The 16,739-nt window shown below is 30.4% G+C and overlaps 1 protein-coding gene across 2 annotated transcripts in view; it reads left to right on the top strand.

Moving 5' to 3' along the window:
• Positions 1 to 16,739, top strand: part of LOC145287724 (NADP-dependent malic enzyme-like) — a 195,380-nt gene that overhangs the window by 41,141 nt on the left and 137,500 nt on the right. The window lies entirely within an intron of this gene.

A 16,739-nucleotide genomic window follows, 5' to 3' on the forward strand; every position in this document is an offset into this window, starting at 1 on the left:
CGACTATATCTTAAGAAGAACCAAAAGAAACACAATGAATAATTATTGGATATTTTTTACAAATTATTATTTTTTTTTTTATTGGAATCCTTTGAGATGATTAATTTATGTATTTATTTATCTGTCTTTCTTTTTTTTTTTTTTTTTTACTGTTACTTTCATCTCCATAGATTAGATCTATTAAGTTTTCTGGCATTTAGGGAATGAGGGGGTGAGATTTTGTTGTTAAGCAGATTCGTCAGAGATATGTACGCCGAGGGGGCACAAGTGAAAGGAGTTCATCAGAGCACATTCCATTAAAATATTTGTAAAACAGCCACAGGGATTCAACATTGCAGTGATGGGACAGAGGTTGGAGCTTAGTTGACAAAGTGGAACCTGTTAGATTGAAAACTATTTTTGGACCCTATCCAAAAGGAAGAGGCCAGTGACAGGTTCACCAGCCCAGATGTGGCAACAATATTCCATGCATGGGTGAATAGTGGCCTTGTAGAGACACAGGATACTCTCAGGTGTGAGTAGTCCTCTAGCTCGATAGAGAGAACCCACCTTCTTTGCAGCAGCTTTTGCAATGTCTTCAATATTTTTGTTCCAGTTCATATTGCCTGTGAATGTTAAGCCAAAGAGTTTGAAGGAGGAATTCTCAGGTAGGGTGTTATTTGTCATGCATATAAGTGGTTGGAGAGGCGTCTTGTAATTGTTCAAGGAGAACAGCTTAGTCTTACTAGCTTTAAATGTTACCATCCATTTAAGGCCCCCTTCCACTACGGTCTGGAGGTAATTTCTAAGGATCCAGCCATTGTCTTAGATTTATGTACATCTGTTCTTCCGTGCATGTTATAGAGCGTTGTTTCATCAGCAAATATGCCCATCTCAGACACAATATTATCAGCGGTTGTTTATGATTATTAGGAATAATAGTTCATTTTTATTATCTGTATTATATTTCTCTTAGACTATAATTCTACTTTTCTTGAAAACTACTGGCCGATCTGGTCAAAATTTTGTACTTAAGTATAATGGGATCTGTTTGATGCACAGTTAGGGATTAATAGGCATTAGTCACCAAAATACCACATTTACTCTAGAAGTTTGGCATAAGGCACTCATTCTATTCAATGAGCAATAACTTTTGCTCATTTTTAACAAGATAAAAAGTCTAGTTCTTAGATATTATTGCCTCTATAGGATTGAACGATTAATTTGTCGCCATAAAAAAAACAACACTACAGCTTTATTTTAAAACTTTTATTGAAAAAATCAATTCAGGTAACTTGATTATGTAGTAGAGCTGACATCTATTCAATGTAGCTGCCTTCAGCCTCAATCACTGTCTCGATACGGATTCGGAACTGGGAGTATGTCTTTTCCACAAGCGCTGGCGGGTGCTCAGTAAATACTCAACAAATGGTGACAATTAAGCTGTGGTGTTGTATAAGGTCATGTTGGTGATGTTCTCAACGTATGACCAAATGAAGTAGTCCAGTGGGTTCAGGTCAGGGGAGGAGGGGGGGCAATGAGAGAAGGATACAAAGTTGTAGCACGCCTTCTGAAGCCAAGCCTAGGTCTCTTTGGACTTGTGGGTCCTGCTGACACTCTCAGCGTCTGTTAGTAGCCGCCTGATTGCACCAGGGGAACACTACACTCTTCAGCACATTCAAGTACACTTTAGTGTTGACTTTCAAGTCGACTTCAAAGATGTGAGGTGGCATGATGTGGCCCTCACTTAAAACCACACCAAAGACTTTAACTGTAGCCAGAAACTTCATTGAGCTGTGCCCTCAAGCGGTGAACTGTTCAGATTTGCATTTTGAGGGTGCTGGTAATAGTCCTGTTGACATAATTTGGATCAGTAGAGAGTACAAGTTTTACAACGACGCACCTCCGATCTCACTTATTGAGCATTGTGTCACTTTCAGGCATGATAGAAGGCTCCTATTGCTCTTGCGATTTGTACACAACTGGCCAACTAGCAGATAGTCTGCAACAAAAAAAAAAAAAAAAAGAAAACCGGTTTTCATCAAATGGAAATGGAATCATGTCGTCTTTTCTAGGGCAACAATTTTATCGTTCCATCCTAAGTAAGAATTGAGCCATTAACCTCTGAAAGGATGGTTGCCAGCTGCTTTAAATCAATGAATGCTGCAGAACCTGGTGTATAGCAATAATGTCTCTGGGACCTGATAGATCTGTGTTAATCTGTGCTTGTATATACAGATGTGTGTATGTGTGTGCGTGCGTGTGTGTGCGTGTAACTTTACACATGCATACAATGACAAATAGGAAAAAATGTAACTAACTCTTCTCATCTCCTCCCGCCCCTTCCACGTCAACACATTTCTAAACATGTGACTACTCCTCCCACTCTTTCAACACCTTTCCTCCCACCCCCACTTCTAGGTCAGAATCTGCCATTTTGCTCACTACCCTAATCTCTGTCCCTCCCCGATTTTTTTTTTTTTTTTTTTGCCTGTATTTTTTTTTACAACTCGTAGACTTTTGACTAAGAACAAGGCGTAATTTTCAATTTTTGACAACAAATAAAATAAATAAATAAGAACAAGGCGTAGTAGCTGTTCTGATATTACGCTTCACTTTTTCTGTCCTTGGTTAGTGGAAGGGAAATCCTTCAATGACTAAGACAATTTGAATTTTTTGTTCCTATTCAGAATGCCCCTTTTTGGGGAGATGGATATTCCCCACATTAAAAACCGACCTTGTGTCTAATTTTGCCCTCGTGGGGAGGCAAGTAACTAGGAACAAGGCTTATTCCCACTTGGACGTAAGAGGCTACTATTTGAAATCATATCTAACAGGAGACTGTGCGGAGTGAGATGGCTCGCCATGTTCTGCGATCTTCAAAATGAAAACAAAAAAGTTGTCCCATGATACTAATGCAAATGCACTAGTGCTGCTTATTTTAATTATGTCCGCAGTCGCGTAGTTAGTACTCGAGAGTTATCTGCCCCTGGTACAGAAAGTCCCGGGGTGTTATCTGCTCCTTAGGACTATATAAGAGCAGATGGTATTTATTTGCTCCCCCACCGAGCAAATTAGGCACAAGGCCGATTTTTAATGTGAGGAGTGAAGGGAGGGGGAAGGGGAAAAGGGGACCAGTACCGAGAGGTGGGAAATGGGAGCTGGTTATAGGTCAGGCATGTGGGGTTGCCCCCACATCTGGTCTTTGCTAGTCATAGCTAGTCATAGCTTGCAGTATCTGCCGGAACAGATACCACACTTTGATCCCAGCCCGAAGGCCAAGAAGAAAAAAGGCGAACTTTTTTTCTATTTATTTGGACTATATAAGAGCAGATGACAGCAGCCATTTTTTTTTTATGTGCGTTAAACTGGTCAATGAACTGTCGAACAACGTCTTCCATATTTTGCATATTAAATCTGAGCGAGGCGTCGGCGACATTAAAAACTTGAGTTAACGAACATTTCATCATCTGTTAAGTTGTTATGTCCATTCTGGCTGCCTTGTCAAGGCAGTGCCTTGATAACGTTACAGTAGTACGCGTGTGTATGAGAGAGAGAGAGAGAGAGAGAGAGAGAGAGAGAGAGAGAGAGAGAGAGAGAGAGAGAGAGAGAGAGAGAGATACGGCGACTATGTGAAAAAATTCAGTACGCAAAGTTAAAATTCCGGAAGTGGACTCGGCTTACCTAAATATGGAACAGAAGTCACAAAGCATGAAACGAAATACGAAAACATGAAAAAAATTTATTTCAAAAAATTATTTTAGTTTTAACATATTTTTGTGCTATCATCAAGCAACAAAAAATGATAAACTTCCCTATTTTACATTTCTATAAATAGTTTGTTTTTTAACACTTGTGTTATCGTTAAAAAAAATAATGAAAGTATTTATTATTTACATTTCTATAAATTGTGTCTTTTTGAAATAATATATTATTATCATGTCTTTCACAAGTTTTATCACAGATTTTTGTCATAAATAATGTATGAAACCTTTTTTTGGTAAATGTGTAGTTTAGCGGCATAAATTATTTGACAGATAAAAAAATTATAAAAACTATTTATTTTTATATAAAACACATTATTAGACTCAAAGGCTGAAATAAAATCAGAAAAAATTTCATTTTTATTTTTTCATCGACATTCGAAGCTGCCATATTGCTTTTAAAATTTGGCCTTTCTAAGGTTTGGCAGATTGGCCTTTTTAAGGCCAAATTTGGCCTTTTTTTACACTCTTTCATTACAATTTTTTTTATATATATGGCGGCCAAAAACGGTTTCATGAAAGAGCTTAAAAAGGCCAATCTGTCAAATCTTAGAAAGGCCAAATTCTAAAAGCAATATGGCGGCCTCGAATATCATACATTTAGTCTAATAAAAAATGATGAAAAAATAATAAGAATGAAATTTTTTCTGGTTTTATTTCAGCCCTTGTGTCTAATGATGTGTTTTATATAAAAATAAATAGTTATTTTTCATTTTTGTCTGTCAAATAATTTACGCTGCTAAACTACACATTTACCGTTTTTTATTAACACGTCTTGTGTTATAAAAGAAACAAACTTATTTTAAACATTTGTATAAAAAAAAGTTTCTTAAAATGAATAGATGGAATTTTGTCATAAATAATGTATTACTTTTTGGAAATAAAATAATTCCATACTAGCGGTGAATGGTGCCTGACTTTGCCCGGTCATAAAATACGCTTAAATATGATATTTTGATTTGTCCAGATTTCAAATATTATTATTATTATTATTATTATTATTATTATTATTATTATTATTATTATTATTATTATTATAGAGTCGTGATTTCAAATATTATTATTATTATTATTATTATTATTATAGAGTCGTGATTTCAAATATTATTATTATTATTATAGAGTCGTGATTTCAAATATTATTATTATTATTATTATAGAGTCGTGATTTCAAATATTATTATTATTATTATTATTATTATTATAGAGTCGTGATTTCAATTATTATTATTATTATTATAGAGTCGTGATTTCAAATATTATTATTATTATTATTATTATTATTATTATTATTATTATTATAGAGTCGTGATTTCAAATATTATTATTATTATTATTATAGAGTCGTGATTTCAAATATTATTATTATTATTATTATAGAGTCGTGATTTCAAATATTATTATTATTATTATTATTATTATAGAGTCGTGATTTCAAATATTATTATTATTATTATTATTATTATAGAGTCGTGATTTCAAATATTATTATTATTATTATTATTATTATTATTATTATTATTATTATTATTATTATTATTATAGAGTCGTGATTTCAAATATTATTATTATTATTATTATTATTATAGAGTCGTGATTTCAAATATTATTATTATTATTATTATTATAGAGTCGTGATTTCAAATATTATTATTATTATTATTATTATTATAGAGTCGTGATTTCAAATATTATTATTATTATTATTATAGAGTCGTGATTTCAAATATTATTATTATTATTATTATTATAGAGTCGTGATTTCAAATATTATTATTATTATTATTATTATTATAGAGTCGTGATTTCAAATATTATTATTATTATTATTATTATAGAGTCGTGATTTCAAATATTATTATTATTATTATTATTATTATTATTATTATTATTATTATTATTATTATAGAGTCGTGATTTCAAATATTATTATTATTATTATTATTATTATAGAGTCGTGATTTCAAATATTATTATTATTATTATTATTATAGAGTCGTGATTTCAAATATTATTATTATTATTATTATTATTATAGAGTCGTGATTTCAAATATTATTATTATTATTATTATAGAGTCGTGATTTCAAATATTATTATTATTATTATTATTATAGAGTCGTGATTTCAAATATTATTATTATTATTATTATTATTATAGAGTCGTGATTTCAAATATTATTATTATTATTATTATTATTATAGAGTCGTGATTTCAAATATTATTATTATTATTATTATAGAGTCGTGATTTCAAATATTATTATTATTATTATTATTATAGAGTCGTGATTTCAAATATTATTATTATTATTATTATTATAGAGTCGTGATTTCAAATATTATTATTATTATTATTATCATTATTATTATAGAGTCGTGATTTCAAATATTATTATTATTATTATTATTATAGAGTCGTGATTTCAAATATTATTATTATTATTATTATTATTATTATAGAGTCGTGATTTCAAATATTATTATTATTATTATTATTATAGAGTCGTGATTTCAAATATTATTATTATAGAGTCGTGATTTCAAAAGTAAAAAAAAAATGTATTTGGCTGCCATCAGCTAGAATCAAAACCGAAATCAAAACTGTAGTATTCAAAGCTGGTGACGTTACCACTTTACCAACATGACATGCATAAGAAATGATTAAAAATTAAAAATAAACGAAGATGAATGTACAAAATGTGAAACGATTTTTTTCAATTTTGGCCATTTTTTACCCTTTAAAACTATTTTAACTGACTAAAAACCCATAAAAGAACAGACCATAAAAATCCAATCATTTGAGGCCCCTAGCGCTATTGCGACTTTTAGTTTCGGAGGAGATAGAGTTTGAAAATATGAAGACAGACAGACGGACAGACAGACATATAGCCTTTTATATATTAGATGAATATATTTTAAAAATTAAAAAATATCTATTTATAGAAATGTAAAAATGAAAAGTTTATTATTTTTTTTTATTGTTTCATGATAAAACAAGAAGTGGTTCCATATGGTTTCGTTTTTCGTTTCATGCTCTGTGACTTCCATTCCATGTTTAGGTAAACAGAGTCCATTTCCGATGTTTTAACTTTGCGTATTGAATTTTTTGGACATAGCTGCTAGTAGAACGTAAACGAGAAAGAAAAGGGGGGAGAGAGATAGAAAGGGAGAAAGAGTGAAAAGGAAGAAAGATAGAGAGAACGAGTGAGAGTTTATAAATACATGGTCGGAGAAGGTATGGAAAAAGAAAAATGAGTGAGAGGGAGGGAAATAGAGAGAGAGGGGGGGAGAAAGAGAAGAGAGAAAGAGCAAGAAAGAAAAAGGAAAAAAAGATAGAGAGAGAGTGAAAGAGAAAAAGAGAGTGATAGATAAGTTTCCTGGGGTTTTTGTGATGCACTCTATATATAGCAGAAAGTAAAAGAGAGAAGGGAGGGAGAGTGAGAGAGAGAGAGAGAGAAAGAGAGAGAGAGAGAGGGGGAGATACATAAATAGTTTTAAACACACTGGATAAATCCAAATGAAAGTCCATGTAGGTGAGAGCAGGTTAGCAGCCTGCCTACCCCCACTTCCTATGTCGACGAGGCTAATTAGGATGACTGGATGATTGTGTGTAAATGCTGAGTGAGCCAAGGTCAGTTTTTGTCTCAGTCCTGCTCATTTCTGGATCTGGGTTAAAATTAGACAAAGTCAAGACGCCATTTTTCCAGCCTCATTGCAATAATAGAGAAAGTGTAGATCCATTGTCTCTCACTTAAGGCGTCAACACTTCAATATTTACCTTCCTTCCACGGCAGGATGATGTGACAAAAGGGTCGCTAAGTAGGATTTGAAAAGCCAATGCCTTAGAATAAGAGCAATCTAGTCAGCCAAAAATGCCCGAGCAGCCCTGCTGCCCCCCCCCCCCCGCGCGCCTCATAAAGGTGCCTCAGATGATTAACAATAAACTACTCCCTTCTTAAAGGGAAAAGGCAAAGCCTGAGAAGGTGAACCTCCTAGAACTGCACAGGACCAGTCAATGGGGGACAAGCCATCTTAATGGCCTACATTCTGTTGGCTCGGATGTCGGGCGACCCCCCCCCCTCCTGCATGCGCATAAAACTGGAAATGGAAGCTGCATCGTTTTTTTTTTTTTTTTGCTTTTTAATATAAAGTTAAATAAATAAAAAAACTTTTCACGTTATTCAAGGAATTTTTGAAACATGTGACCAAAAATAACAAAACAAAAAGATGTTATAGTTTTCTTTCTTTTTTTTACTCACGTTCACCCCTCACAAGGCATATTGCCACTTGGACGCAAGGGGCTACTATTTGGGACCATGCCTAAAAAAGATCAACAAGATGTTGGTTTACATTACATTTAAACTTCTGCATATCAGTACAACCAGGAAAGCAGGTAGCAGGAAGGGAATTCCAAAGTCTAGCTGTTTGAGGGAAGAAACTATTAGAGTAGAAACCTTTCTGGCATTTAGGGACCTCAACAGTGAAGGGGTGTGATTTTGTTGCTAACCGGGTTTGTTGGAGATATGTACGTCAAGGGGGCACAAGTGCAACGAGTTCATCAGAGCACATTCCATTAAAATACTTGTAAAACAGGCACATGGATGCAACATTGTAGCGATGGGAAAGGGGATGCAGCTTAATTGACAAAGTGGGATATATTAGATTGAAGACTTTTTTTTGGACCCTGTCTGAGAGGGAAAGACATGGTAGATGCATCAGCCACAATATTCCATGCATAGGCGAATAGTGGTTTTGTAGAGATACAGGATACTCTCAGGTGTGAGTAGTTTTCTAGCATGATAGAGGGAAGCCACCTTCTTTGCAACAGCCTTCACAATACCTTTAATGTATTTGTTTTGAAGCATTGTGTGTAATATATAAGGAGTTGTGATTCAAAACTATGACAATGAAATTTTGTAGAAAAACATTGTTGGATACAAGACAAAACGAACAGAATAAATAACAATATTGAAAGGGTTTAATAATATTTGATAATTATTTAGTTACTAATGTAATGTGTTCAACTAGGAAGGTAAGTTCTTTGAATTTTCGAGGTGAACTTCATCTTCAAAAAGAAACAAAAAAAACTTTTAATTTTACTTTTAAAAGAGTTTTAGAGGCAAACTTGATAAGTAAGTCAGTTAGTAGTTTTTTCAGAATATCGGCTGCATCAATTTGGGGTTTTATCTTTAGTTTTTTATCTTTAATCTTTTTACCTTTAATTTAAAAAAAAAAAAACTCTTGTTTTCCTGTATTTAAGAATTCAGGTGATAAGTCATCTCCCTCTCAGTACAGACCAATAAGTCTCCTGTGTGTCATGAGTAAGTTGCTGGAATCCATATTAAATAAAGAAATAGTTAATCACCTCAGCAGAAATAACCTCCTTAGTGACATGCAATATGGTTTCCGTTCTGCCAGATCTACAGCCTATCATAGAGAAATGATTTAATGATTGAGAAAACATTTCCAGTTATAACGTAGCTGGAAATCTTGTGAAGGAGGCCTTTATGCCATACCTTATCGAAGACCTTTGATATGTCAAGAGCAATTGCCCTAGAAAGGAAGCCTTTGTCGCGAGATGATTCACTAATCCTATGAGATATAACCGTTAGCACATCTGCTTATTCATTTTTAGTCCTTACATTACATGAGTGAAGTTTCAGACAAAGGAGGAATAGTTGTTGTTTTCTAGTTGTTTTGGTTGGCTGTTTTTGTTTTATGGCATATCAACCCTTTTTGGGTTATTTAATGCGGAATCCAGTTATTTTGAAGAAAAAATTTTTAATAGAATATATTTGTTTTTTCAAGTCGGTTTCTATTTAACCCATAGTTGGGACCCTAACAGGTACTACCACGCCAGGTCAGAGTGGACCTGGGAGCAATGGCAATTAAAGGGTGGCTCCACACTCCCCAAAGCCCGCAAGCTGGGGCCTCACCACTGGATATAGTTTAAGGTCATATCTAGGACCTATTATAAATGGGTGAAAAAAGTAAACATAAAATATAATTGAAAATTGTATCGATTCTATGTTTCCATAGCTAAATTGAGAGACGCGGGTGCCAACTTCCGGTGTGTTAAAAATTAGTGTTTACTTTTATGCATCATTACCCAATTATTTTTAATTAATTTCCCAACTGTATTTCCTTTAAAACAAGTTATGTCGACAATCGTAACGTTTATTTATTTATGCTAACACACCGTATCTTGCATGAGACTGAGGCAGAGTTATTTCCCTTGCCCCACAAATTTTAATGGGATTAATTATGACCCTTTTTGGGAGGTGTCGGTATTCTCGTGGTTACCGACACGTATTGACAACTTGGGTGTTCCAAGTTCGAATCCAGTTCGTTCCACAAAAATCGCTTTCACTTAGGATGTTGGCAACCTTCACGTGGTCCTTCCTGTAAGTAACCGACGTCTTTCTAGAAAGAATTTTGACTAGAAAACTATCCAAGGCTAGTTTTTGAGCATGAAGTGGGGTTTTGTTTTTTATTTGCTTACTTCAAATATTTGTTTTATCAATATCTTTCTAGTTTGAATTATTTCTAGAAAGACTTTGGGTACTTATGGAAGAGAGGATGTGAAGATTGCCAGCATCCCTATGTTAGAGGGTGTTGAATGAACTTGGCAAATCCGGGTTGTCAGTCGGTGTGGCTAATTTTTTAGCCACGGTCACTTCTTCGGTGTTGGTGTCTGGCTCAGCTTTTGAATCGTCTCATTTTCCCTGGTGAATAGCATAAGACGCACATGTGCTTTTTCAGGGTCGTCCACCCTAACATTCATTACAATACCATTGGTGAATGTTGTACCCCAATGATCAGAGTTAGCGTAAAAAATAATTGGGTAAAACTCCGACAAGTGTTCAGGATAGAAAAGAAAGTTTATTAAACAAAAGATCAACCAAACTCCAACCTTTATCACATCGATGAAATGTTGCACCCCGGTGCTTATTCTACAAGTTTTTTAATGGAAAGTGCTCCAACGAACTCTATGCCCTTGTACCCCTTGATGTAAATACCCCTGACGAACCCAACAAGCAGCAAAATCCCACCCCTACACATTAGAGATCTCTAAATACTAAGAAAGCTGTCTACTCAAATAGTTTCTTCCCTCAAACTACTAGACTTTGGAATTCCCTCCCAAGTCCCTGCTTTCCTGACTCTACTGACATGCAGAAGTTCAAGTGTAATGTGAACAAACATCTTGCTGCTGAACTCTCTACAAAGTATCCCTACAAATTTTGCATCTCAAATAGTAGCCCCTTCCATCCCAGTGGCATTATGCCTTGCTTGAAGTGAAAAAAATGTGCTGGATGGACAATGTAATTTAGGTCACGCGTGAGATCCCATTAGTTCTTGCGTCGCACGTCACCTTTTCTATCATTGATCAGGGGAAAAGAAATCCTTCATGACCGAGACAATTTTTATTTGTGTTCCTATCCAGAGTGTGCCTTTTTGAGGAGCTGCATTTCTTCCACATTAAACCCGACTTTGTGTCTAACTCTGCCCTCGCGGGGAGGCAAGTAAATAGGAACAGGCAATACTATTCTTCTTATTCCGAAACTATCCATATATATTGGTTTCCAGATTATAAAAGTATAAATTATTCGATCGGGAGATCCTATTTATTAAAAAGGACGATAGAAGGTGATAACATACTACAAACGTTAAATTAGTATAACTATATATAAATTAGTATAACTATATATAAATTAGTATAACTTTATATAAATTAGTATAACTTTATATAAATTGATATAACTATATATAAATTAGTATAACTATATATAAATTGATATAACTATATATAAATTAGTATAACTTTATATAAATTGATATAACTATATATAAATTAGTATAACTATATATAAATTAGTATAACTTTATATAAATTAGTATAACTTTATATAAATTGATATAACTATATATAAATTAGTATAACTATATATAAATTAATATAACTATATATAAATTAGTATAACTATATATAAATTAGTATAACTATATATAAATTAGTATAACTTTATATAAATTGATATAACTATATATAAATTAGTATAACTTTATATAAATTGATATAACTATATATAAATTAGTATAACTATATATAAATTAGTATAACTATATATAAATTAATATAACTATATATAAATTAATATAACTTTATATAAATTAGTATAACTATATATAAATTGATATAACTATATATAAATTGATATAACTATATATAAATTGATATAACTTTATATAAATTAGTATAACGATATATAAATTAGTATAACTATATATAAATTAGTATAACTTTATATAAATTGATATAACTATATATAAATTAGTATAACTTTATATAAATTGATATAACTATATATAAATTAGTATAACTATATATAAATTAGTATAACTATATATAAATTAATATAACTATATATAAATTAATATAACTTTATATAAATTAGTATAACTATATATAAATTGATATAACTATATATAAATTGATATAACTTTATATAAATTAGTATAACTGTATATAAATTAGTATAACTATATATAAATTAGTATAACTATATATAAATTAATATAATTATATATAAATTAGTATAACTATATATAAATTAGTATAACTATATAAAAATTAATATAACTAAAGATAAATTAGTATAACTATATATAAATTAGTATAACTATATATAAATTAATATAACTATATATAAATTAGTATAACTATATATAAATTAGTATAACTATATATAAATTAGTATAACTATATATAAATTAATATAATTATATATAAATTAGTATAACTATATATAAATTAATATAACTATATATAAATTAGTATAACTATATATAAATTAGTATAACTATATATAAATTAATATAATTATATATAAATTAGTATAACTATATATAAATTAATATAACTATATATAAATTAGTATAACTATATATAAATTAGTATAACTATATATAAATTAGTATAACTATATATAAATTAGTATAACTATATAAATTAGTATAACTATATATAAATTAATATAACTATATATAAATTAGTATAACTATATATAAATTAGTATAACTATATATAAATTAATATAACTATATATAAATTGATATAACTATATATAAATTAGTATAACTATATGTAAATTAGTATAACTATATATAAATTAGTATAACTATTTATAAATTAATATAACTATATATAAATTAATATAACCTTATATAAATATGTATAACTATATATAAATTAGTATAACTATATATAAATTAGTATAACTATATATAAATTAGTATAACTATATATAAATTAGTATAACTACATATAAATTAGTATAACTAAATATAAATTAGTATAACTATATATAAATTAGTATAACTATATATAAATTAGTATAACTATATATAAATTAGTATAACTACATATAAATTAGTATAACTAAATATAAATTAGTATAACTATATATAAATTAGTATAACTATATATAAATTAGTATAACTATATATAAATTAGTATAACTACATATAAATTAGTATAACTAAATATAAATTAGTATAACTATATATAAATTAGTATAACTATATATAAATTAGTATAACTATATATAAATTAGTATAACTATATATAAATTAGTATAACTACATATAAATTAGTATAACTAAATATAAATTAGCATAACTATATATAAATTAGTATAACTATATATAAATTAGTATAACTATATATAAATTAATATAATATATATAAATTAGTATAACTATATATAAATTCATATAACTATATATAAATTGATATAACTATATATAAATTAGTATAACTATATATAAATTAGTATAACTAAATACTAATAATTTAATGTTCGTACTATTTTATCACCTTCTATCGTCCTTTTTAATAAATAGGATCTCCCGATCACCAAAGACGCAATGTAAAAAAAAAATAATTAAAAAAAACGATAATGTAAAAAAAAAATAATTAAAAAAAAATAATAAAAAAAAAATAATTAAAAAAAATGATTAAAAAAAAAATGATGTTGCTTTGGAGCCGTACATGAAGCTAAAATATACTTCAATGGTAGTATCTGTTCTGTTTAAAGATGGTATAATGATTTTGTGGGGTTTCCATTCACACCGGGTGTCCATACAATAAAAATATGTCACAGATTCCTGTAAGGATATTGGAGATAAACCGTATAACCAGATATATTCTGACCCTACATTAACCAGATTATTTAGATAAATATTTTTACAGTTTTAACAAAAGGGATACAATAATATCGCGGGGTCTCCATTTATGGTGAATATCAACCATATGTCCAGCAGTAATATATTGCATATAAAAGATGTCACTGTGAAATTTCTACAGGTCTCGTTAGTATGAAATAAAGTTATTAACTAGCTGACTCGATCCGGCGTTGCCTGGTAGTGATTTTACTCATGATTTGTTTTGTAATTCGAATATCAATTTAACAGAGAAAATAATGGCGGGAAAATTCGATTCTTCTGCAGAATATACACCAATTGTTAAATTAGACTAGCAAGTCCCATAAAATCTTGTTCTTTTCATGAGAAAAGCAGACGATCACATTCTTCAGCGTACTTTGAACGGCACCACTTCGGAAACAACAATAGCACAAACGCAGTTTTTTTGCATTCATTTACGACTATAATGAATTTGATATAAATTATGTGTTGGTTCTTTTTTTGGTCTGTACTTTTTTACAAATATATATCTTAACTTATTTAAGTGCCGACGCCAGAGAGATTCACCACATGCTTGCGAACAAAATCCTGCCACTTAGCACATAGAATGAACGTCACAGAGTACAGCGTTATGGCCAAACCTTACACGTGATTATTGAACTCGACCGTGTGTCACAACAGGCCCTCGTGTGAAGGCAACTAAATGATATTCGAGAGTGTGTAGGAGAAACAGAATATAGAAATAGAAAAAAAAATTGGGGCAAGGAGAAAAGGAAACGTGTGTGGGAGAGAGAAAGAGTGTTCAATTTGTGTGTGTGTGTGTGTGTGTGTGTGTGTGTGTGTGTGTGTGTGTGTGTGTGTGTGTGTGTGTGTGTGTGTGTTAAAGAAAGAAAGCGAGATAGATAAATAGATAGATAGATAGACGCTATATATATCAAATACTGACTTAACGGGTCTGGCAGTATTTATTATTGAGAGACAAAGAGTGTGTACACATGCGTGTGTGTTATAGAGAAAGAGTGGGAGCAAAATGGGGAGCGAGTGTCAAGGTAGATAGTATGCGGCTAACACTTGGTGTCTATTATGAGATACATAGACATTGTGTGTGTGTGTGTGTGTGTGTGTGTGTGTGTGTATATATATCTGCGTGTGTGTGTGTATATATGTATATATATATGAGTGTGTGTATATGTATATATATGTGTGTGTGTATAATATATATATGTGTATATGTATATATATGTGTGTGTATATGTATATATATGTGTGTGTATGTATATATATGTTTGTGTGTGTATGTGTATATATATATATGTGTATATGTATATATATATGTGTATATGTATATATATATGTATATGTATAAATATATATATATACATATATATATGTATATATATATATATGTTTGTGTGTGTATGTGTATATATATATATGTGTATATGTATATATATATATGTGTATATGTATATATATATATGTGTATATATATATATATATAAATATATATATATACATATATATATATGTATATATATATATATATATATATATATATATATATAATAAATTTATTAATGTTTACTTCATTATACTTAACCTTTAAATATATAAGTTTGAATCATAATTTTCATTTTTCATTGGTGCTCCATAATTTTGACCAAAACTGTATATATATATATGAGTGTGTGTGTATATATATATGAGTGTGTGTGTATATATATGAGTGTGTGCATATATATATATGAGTGTGTGTATATATATGTGTGTGTATATATATGTGTGTGTGTGTGTGTGTGTGTGTGTAGATGTATATATATATATGAGTGTGTGTATATATATGTGTGTGTGTAGATGTATATATATATATATGAGTGTGTGTGTATATATATATGTGTGTATGTGTGTGTGTGCGCGTGTGTGTGTGTGTGCAGCCATAGCCAAAATTATGGAGCATCTATAAAAACTTAGGTAATACTTAAAACCGACACATTTAAATGTTAAGAATCGTACATTGAACAGTTGAGAACAAATATAAAATATTTAACAGTAGATTGTAGTATTTTATTTGCTTTAAAGTCTCTTTCAAAAGTTTTAGCTGAGTTTCATATTAAATTCATTCCAACATTCAAAATGATTCATTGTCATACTAAAAAGTTGTTTCTTATTTTTCAAGTACTATTTGATTCTTGCCGTGCTATAATTGTATATTTAATTGAAAATGCCTCCAAAAAAGCAGCTTTCAAGGATTAAAAGGACACATATTGTTGATTTATATGCTGAAAGATATTCTCTATATGCTGAAAGAAATTGCCAGGAAGATGAAATATTCAAGGAAGAGAGTTCAAACAATGATTAAAAAATACAAAGAAACTGTAACAGCTGACACTCGCTACAAACACAGGCAGGAACTACTTCTCAGGACTCGAGATTTGAAATCCATTTTCTCCATGGCTTGTCCAATCACAAGCCAACTTTCTATCATGTGACCAAGCATATAAAAGTCAAAATCTGAAACCATTTACCTTCTTTGATCCTGACCCTGCCGGGCAGCGGACACATGAGTACTATGAGCTAACAATGGATCACTTCAAACTACCATTTATTTCCACGTGCTGTACTCACACAAACTATTTATCACTCTACAAGACTACTCTCGTCGATACAACTCGCACTCACGCACGACAACACGTCAACGCACTGAAGACTTTGCCCTTTCTTTCTCTTTTAACCAGCTTCGTTCTACCGACGGCTTTTATTATAAACACGTTCTCTTCTTCAAGCAGCCGG

The sequence above is a fragment of the Euprymna scolopes genome, chromosome 11 (genome assembly GCF_053919585.1).
Source record: "Euprymna scolopes isolate OS-2025 chromosome 11, ASM5391958v1, whole genome shotgun sequence".
Classification (NCBI taxonomy): Eukaryota; Metazoa; Mollusca; class Cephalopoda; order Sepiida; family Sepiolidae; genus Euprymna; species Euprymna scolopes.